This window comes from Idiotropiscis lumnitzeri, chromosome 13, assembly GCF_059441095.1.
Source record: "Idiotropiscis lumnitzeri isolate Australia: NSW breed Sydney's pygmy pipehorse chromosome 13, RoL_Ilum_1.0, whole genome shotgun sequence".
Classification (NCBI taxonomy): domain Eukaryota; kingdom Metazoa; phylum Chordata; class Actinopteri; order Syngnathiformes; family Syngnathidae; genus Idiotropiscis; species Idiotropiscis lumnitzeri.
Window position 1 is genome coordinate 16,001,439 of NC_142403.1, and position 8,214 is coordinate 16,009,652.

At 40.7% G+C, this 8,214-nt stretch overlaps 1 protein-coding gene across 6 annotated transcripts in view; it reads right to left on the reverse strand.

The window, feature by feature from the left end:
• The window catches only part of LOC148324700 (uncharacterized), a 54,692-nt gene extending 47,240 nt beyond the window's left edge, over window positions 1-7,452 (reverse strand). For 4 of the 6 annotated variants that reach the window (XR_015846266.1, XR_015846265.1, XR_015846264.1 and 1 more), the window contains exons 1-2: window positions 7,369-7,452; window positions 6,760-6,843 (exon numbers count right to left, since the gene is read on the reverse strand). The gene's annotated coding sequence lies outside the window, so the exon portion shown is untranslated. Of the gene's footprint in view, window positions 1-4,030; window positions 4,145-6,759; window positions 6,844-7,368 lie in introns of all 6 variants that reach the window. The other 2 variants (XM_088312392.1, XM_088312391.1) reach the window with 2 other exon arrangements.
• Window positions 7,453-8,214: the final 762 nt, after the last annotated feature.

The following is an 8,214-nucleotide window of genomic DNA, read 5'->3' on the forward strand; positions in this document are numbered from 1 at the left end:
ATTATGGCAGCAATGAAAAAAAAATAAATAAATAAATAAATTAAACAAAAAAACTCAATCAAAACACAACTGCGTATAGTGTTTCTTTACAACATTACATCGCCTAATACTGGTCCGACATGCAAATTACAGTATTGTCACTCTGTCGTTGTCATGTAAATACACTAAAACGTTCGCTTTGCGGCGGCACGGTAGACGACTACCCAGCACGGTGGTCTCACAGAACCGAGGTCGAGGGATCGATTTCAGCTGGGGGCCTTCCTGAGTGGAGTTTGCATGTTCTCCCTCTGCCTGTGTTGGTTTTCCTCCCACATTGCAAAAAACATGCATGGTTAGGTTGATTGAACACTCTAAATTGTCCCTAGCTACGAGTGTGTGTGCGTATGGTTGCAACCAGTTCGCCTCCTACCAGAAGACAGCTGGGATAGGCTCCAGCAACTTAGCGACCCTCGTGAGAAGTGAAACAGATAACGATGGATGTTCTCTTTGCTCTACATTGTGTAAATGTACATTTCAATTTGCATATATTGTTAAGTCATATCAAAAGGCGAGCATCTTAATGAAGAAGCGGTACACATAATATATCAATGTTTATATTGCTGATTTTGGTGTGCGTGTACTGTATACTTTGACTCGTCAAACTTCTCCTTACATCATTTCTCATTTAACGAACTATCAGAAAGAATTGGATCAGCTCTCATTGGACTTTTCCCAATTTGTTGTTTGTATTTATTAAACCTGAGGCTTTATTTAGTGTTGCTGTGTACAATGGATGTCTTACACCTTGTCAATGTAAATAAAAATAAATAAATAAAATGTCTATATTGAAATAGCAACGCGTGGAAGTACGTTCCGTCCTCCTGCACAGGAACCTCAGCCATTAATCCTGTGTGTGTGCGCGCGTGTGTGGGTGTTCGTGTGTAGCCGGATGCATTTGGGTAGTCGCGCGTGAGTGCGTGCCAATAGGTGCTTGTCCCATACAGCGCATGTCACAAGTAATTCAGATAATCTCTTTGTTGTGAAATGGAGCTTAACGGTCTCTTGCTAGCGCTAAATGCAAACACCGGTAGCGCCGACCTTCACCTCTTTTGAATGTGTTTGTTTCAAACGTGTGTGAAATAAAAGGACCAAACTTATAGTCTACTAGTGAGAAAAGACCAAAAAAAAAAAAGTCAAGCATATATACAGACAAAACAAAACAGCAAATGTGAGCAGCAAATAAATTAAAAATAGTGGTCGATCATGTCAAAAAAAATTGGCCATTTACAAATACAGTACATGAAAATAAATAAATACTGTAGATATGGCATAATATAATATCCAGGCAAGATAAAACAATCATGGCTGGATAGTCACCATGAGGTTCTGGGTTCATCCTACTGTACTGCCTTTAAAAGGGTGACGTAAAGAAAAACGACTTTTTAATTGCTTGTATACAAAACATTGGAAAACAGGAGTGGCGGCTCACACATTAAGAAAAATTACACAACCAAATAAATCATTTGTGGGTTCAGGAATCTCTGTGGTTGAAATGTGTCTGAACACACGCTTGCTATCACCAAATCCCAAAACCAGGCGCACACACGTACAAGTTGTCTCAGGTCACGTTTCATTCAGATGCCAGTTCACTCTAGTAAATCAAAACATTTCATCGTGTCTGGCCTGAGATTCACCATGAGATTATAGTCCCAAATTATCGTTTACATCATGGATTTTGAATGGCTTTTATACAAATGGGTGGCTCGATGCGAAATTGCACAACAACCAAACGAAATTACAACCCCGGAGGCACAACTGAGAGAGGTGAGTGTCAGCGCGAACCCAACCCATAAGAATTTGCTTTCCTTGTTTGCCATGACGTGAAGCCAATCATGGCTGAGAATGTGCCGCTTTAAGCCGGCTTCACCAGCAGCCGAGCCCAGTCAAAGCACAAGTTTTTATTTATTCATTCATTTTTTTTGTATGTATGTGTCTAAGACTAAGTTGTCAGTCAATTCCTAGGAATCGAACAGGGATCCAGTTCTCAAACGGAACAAGTCGCCACATTTGGAGCGCGATGCTTTTGGATTCACTGCATGAATAATCGTTACATTTCGTGACAAAATTGCTAAGCTGGAAACTACTGTTGCTTTTCAGACCCCATCTGAGCTCCTTCGCATTCGACAGAAGCTTGAAAACCCAAATTCTTGATCTTTGGTTGTCCTCAACGCACTAAACTGACGTCAGCCGCCGGAAAGTCGGAACACGCCGTCTGTTTGCGGTGGCTCGCCACGCCGTAAAGTCGCCGTCTTGATGGCGTTTTCGGCCATTTCAACATGTACAATTGGGTCAGGCTGTCGGGTTAAATGATCACCGTGATTGGCGGTCAGCTAGCGAATCGGTGAACGAAAGTGTTTAACACGGTGACGTTTGAAGCTATTGTTGACTATCGCCGCCGATGGCAGGGAGTGGTACTACATCTCAAGCATCCGCAGGAAGTCTGAAGTAGTTGGTGTCTCCACCGTCTTTTCTGGTGTGTTCTTCTACGGTCCAACGTGCCGACTGCGTGGAGGCCTTTAGGTGTTAACTGCGACTGTGTATGTTTATTTGTTTGGGTGTGGCCTGCAGTTGGCTGGCAACCAATCCAGGGTGTACCCCGCCAAGTGCCCGAAGACAGCTGGGATAGGCTCAAGCACGCCTGTGACCATTGTGAGGAGAAGTAGTTTGGATAATGGCGGGATGGTTCAATTTCACAAAATCTGGCCTCAGACGCGTTCTTAGGACATCTGGGAATCATTTTAAATGGTAAGGGAAAGCTGCATGACAATAAATGGCGCCTTTAATCTCATCCCCCGAGTGCATGCATCAAACTTTGGGAAACTCCAGTCTAATTATTTTAACAAGGATATGCATTTATTGACTAAGTGTACACATCATTTTTGACATAACGGTCTCACACTCCTTACAGTGGTATTGTTTTGGAATGAGTGTGAAGAGCAAACAACTCGCAATAGCTTTATAGGAATTCATGTAAAGTATGATGACTGTAGTCAGCAAATCTTTTGAAAAGATTTCAGCAATCTCTGAGGGAAGAATAACGAGTAAAACAAGATCTTTGAGGTTTGAATCCACGGTACAACACAATCTTATAGAAAAGAAACATTCTGGTCAAGACCGAAAAAAAAGCAAAAAAAAAAAACAGGCATATCACTCCAAACAGGTGTTGGCTGTGATCTAATTTGCGGCTTCTTCCTGTTCTTATACTCGCTGGCTCGGGCCCAGAAGGCAGACATCTGGTGCGGAGGTGAACGTCTTAAACACAAGGGTGGCCAACCTCACATGGGCAGCGTGCATTGTTTTCACTAAAGAGCTGATAACACATCAAGAAGGAAATCCCGCCATTGAACGTCTGACTTTGTTTTTTTTTTAAGTGGAAGTGCCAATCAAAGGATTACAGTCACGGCGTCATATCGGCTCACTAAAACGGCCACAAAACATGTGTACTCAACACCTCCCGTCTACGCACCTAATCCCTCTGCTCATAAAAACACATCTGATCTTTCATTAAATCACGTGCACGGCTGTTCATAGCATCCCCTTTTTGTAATAACGGATCATATTGACCCTTAAGTTTGAGCGTTCCTCGAGGGAAATCACAGAAAAAAAAAATGGAAGTTACCAATATGAAAATGTTCCAGTTCAAAGTTGCGGACCAAATCTTATTAATACTGACAGGCTCAGAACTCATTACACTGTTGCTATGTATATTTCTAGTTGGAGATCAACATTTTAAGGGTGCATTTTTTTTCTTTAAATGACCCCAAAAAAATCTATTTAGACTCCAAAAGGGTGAACCTTTGGCAAGCAATAAACATGTACTTTACAATGTTTAGATTATAATCCGAATTTGTCTGTGACAAAGTACAACTAAAGGCGTCCAGACTCCAAACATGACGATAACGTTAGCATCTCGCGCTGTTGTGTATAACAAGTTGTTTTCTCCCTCTCTCCATTCTTGTCTCCTTTTTGTGTTATTTGAGAAGACGTTAACCTGCGTGTTCTGGCGCCATGTCTGTGTGCGATGCGGCCGCTCAACGGTTCCACTCCTCTTGCGGTTATAAATTCGCCCGGCATGTCACTCTCCTTCCGAGCAGTTAAACGTCTTCTAAGAAAGAAGGAAACCGTTAAAGAAGCCTGAAGAAAGTGGTGGGCAAAAGAACATGTCGCAAGAAGGGCAGCAAGTTTACCTTTTTAGACAGCTAGCTTTTCAGTAGTTTAAACCGTTAATAAATTATGATGCCACACTGTGTTCTCATTTTAGATTTGTTTGCCCCGTTCGATTAATGACTGATGTTGCAACAGTGACGGCGGCTCTCTTACACATATTGTACATATTTACATACAAGACATTTGAAGAATATTGCCAGTACTAATTTAGAAAATTAGCATCGAGTTCCGGGAGCGATATTCCTTCAAGTAAATATTCAGAAAAAAAAAAATCTCCCATGTAATGGATCCTTGCAAGCAAAACGTTTGACAAACTCTGCTTTATCCGGGTTAGTTTTGGGGTCATGTGTACCATATGACGCTTGCACTCCATCACAAGTGTGGGTCACATTTGTTTGGCCTCAGGACTTTTACAGCCAATGAATGGCGGCTATTGTTGCACGTACACTCCCCTGCATCATCATAAAGTCAACAAAAGAACATATGTAATATATGAAGGTATTTGCAAAGCAATATGGAGGTCGCATATGGCTTTCTTAATGGGTCACTTGCCATTATTTTCTGCTCAAGTTACTCAGGAAACAGTGACTCCTTGCTGGCTTTGGTAGACCTCTCGAGGTTGTCGTTAAGGGAATGGGGGAGGGGGGAGGGGTTGTGTACCTGGGGTACACTGATGGGGACCTTCTGTTTAGGGACGAGAATGAGTCCTGAGCAGATGGCGGCCATGATGACTGCGGTGCGAACCACGACAAGCCCGGCCGGGTGACCGAGTGATTGGAAGGCGCGTTTTACTGCAGTCAGGAAAGTTAGTGCGTGCATTTGAGATTGCAGGGAAATATTTGCAAAAATCTAAATTGACACTTTTCTTGAAAGCAGTATAAGATGGAGACTTGGAGTTAGACTGAAAATGTCGCACTCACTGAGTCATTGTGATTGTGGCAATGCCGAGTTTGATTTTGAATCTTCCCCCCCCCCCCCCCCCCATTTGATTTTGGGTGGTTGTGAAAATAGAAGTAATTCGCCTGCGTGTGTGGTGCATTGTCGTGCTCGGCACTCATGAGCACACCACTCTGATTAAATCATTTTTAATTTATTAAATACAAAATACAAAAATGCACGCTACTTCAAAGTCGCCTGCTAGATTAATTTTGCTGCAAACTTCATCACAGTCGACAATCAGAAAATCTCAGGATCCGTTACGCAAGTTAATTTCGCAAGCAGTGTGACGTATTTCGTTCGAATCGGTACGTCCCAAGTCTGGACTGGAGAATCGCCACAAATAAAAAAAGAAAAAAAAAGACTTAAGTGCGAATGGGAGATTGATCAAATTGCCAACTCCTGATCGTTTTTACCCTTTAAGGCCACTATGTTAAATTTAACGCTTCCCTTCTACTTGTCGTGAGAATGACATCACTTGCTGTGTAGTGTTGCAATTAGCAGGGAAAAAGTCCTTAAAATAATCCATTCGATATAATATAGTAGTAGTTAATGTTAGATAGGCAATCAAAACTATATTTGACCACATGGTGCATGCTCATCAGCTGTTCCCGGCAATAAATCCATGGCTTCATGCGACATGATATGCTTTGGATCACCACCTTTTCGCTTACACAAAAATTATACTGCATTTGACACTTGATGTGGTATGCTATGGATCAATACATGTTCTAACAGACTGGAAAAAAAAAAAAGACCAGTTGGTTGCTAATATCATGAATATATGCACATCGAAATATCAAACGTTTCTTTTGTGTAAATAACACAATTGTAAAAGTGATATCTGATATTATAATCAGTGTCCTTAGTGGAGGAATTTTTCCAACTCATGGTTGTGAAAAGTAGCTTGGATTGCACTAATGGAAAGAATGACAATGTGCAAGTGGAGCTCATTGAGCTCTATTGTGGTGTGCCACAAACTAAGAAACCGGAGATTAAAAAAGAAAAAAAAAAAAAAAAGAATTGGATACCGCTACGCTCTGCCTCAATATTTGATGAGTGGATAGGACAGGAGGGGACAGGACAGGTGATAGGCTCTTGTCCAGTGGAAATTGGCTCAAGGCACACACTGACCTTGAGTTGATGAGTTAAAGTTGCTTCATTAAAGTTTGACAGTGTTTTTGCATCCCACATAACACATAACCAGCACATCAACGCTAGTGCCAGTGTGATATTGACTGTTGGTTGTGTGGCACATTAAGCTTTTCCTACACTTTGCGTGAGTAGAATACAGCTCAACATTACGCTGAATATAGTTGCTGTAATTAGAGGGAGACCTGTGCATGTTTTTCACTTGAAAAGATAGCAGATCTGGTGTTCCACAGCATATCATTTTTTTTTCAGATGGAATGACATAACAGGCTAAAAAAAAAAAAAACATTTAAACTGTTTGACAGTACTACCAGTCTCCTTTTTGGTGAAATCTTTCCACACACATAGTATGACCATTTGTCATAATACGACAGGTGTTGCGAATAATACAACTATATAAATTGAATAAAGTATTAGTTAGTTACGGGTCCGGCAACACAGCACCTGAGGAACAAAAAGATGTACCTGTAAACGCCAGTAGAAAGCAGAAGCAAACGTGGACGATGTGGATAGCGCTCTCCGCAGATTGCTTCTCCGGTTGTTTTATTACTACACACACACACAACAAAAACAATCATTTAAGCACATGTGTTGCTTTTCATCTTCTAGGTGCTTGCACAAATTCATCACGTACAATATCTCACAAACTTTTCTCAAAATAATTAAAATCATTTTCAAATGCTTACTTTTCAACCCAATACACTTGCTTAGTATTGAAATAAATTGCATCTGTTCACAGTGTGAACTCAGTGACTTTCATATGTCCTTCAGAAAAATTTCCACATTATCTTAACAGAAAATATTATCATAGTCCAAACCACTCTTTTAATTGAATTAAAAATGATTTACGTTCTAGAACTGACGGAATATTTCAAGGACATTCACAGTACATAGGAGGCTTCCAAATTGGACGCGCGTTACACAAAATGGCAAAGAAGCAAACTCACAAAACTTTCTATGAAGTTTTTATACATGTGAAAGTTGTCACTACTACTCTAACATCTCATAGACAAACACACATTCATCTTTGCCCTAAGAACAGAGGTAGTTATATTTTATCTCCTGTTAACTGACCTGTCCAAGTTGGTAGAAAGCAAACTTAAATAAGGACGAAGTGCACGGCTTCTACCAAAAAAGACGGCAGTGAAGTCCCGCCTCCTTTAAGGTCACGACCCGGAAGAAGTCAAACTACTACTTCCGCCTTAGATTCTTGTGTAATTGCAAAGTCAGAATTCTCTCTTTATTCTCAGAATCCTCACTTTAAAGTCAGAATTCTGACTTTATTCTCAGAATTCTGACTTTAAAGTAGGAATACTGAGAATAAAGTCAATGTCCTGCCAACATTTGATTTTTTTATTTCTTCACGCTAATCCGCTTCCGTACATTAGTTACGCGACAACAAAATTTAAATCTTATTTTTTCAGCAAGACCAATGTTATTGGAACGGGCCAGAATAAAGAAACAAACTCATGTTTACGTTTTGTCAATATGTTAAGAATTAAGGAAGTTATGATTTAAAAATAATAATAATAATATTTCAAGCTTTGTATAGGCATCTTTCACCTCCGTCCCAATCGTTTACTCAAACTAACGGAAATATACCACAAAGGCTAATTGAAAGATGACTAGCATGCTTGAGAGGCGCTTCCCATCACATTAATTCAAAATATAGCTCACACACCCCAGGCCGGAGGCCCGTCCCGCATATTACAGGTCTGAGTCGGATTAAGAGCTGAGCCTGTCAACATCATTCTTCAAGGTGTCAGAATTTGCCTGAGTGAAAGTTGACACGAAATGCGCACTAGCCTGAGGGGACGGACTTAGAATTATGACCACGTAAACTGATTCATACATTCATACAAAAGCTTTGATCAGAGTTGGGTAGAGCACTCAAAAGGACCAAAATGTTTGCAAAATAAG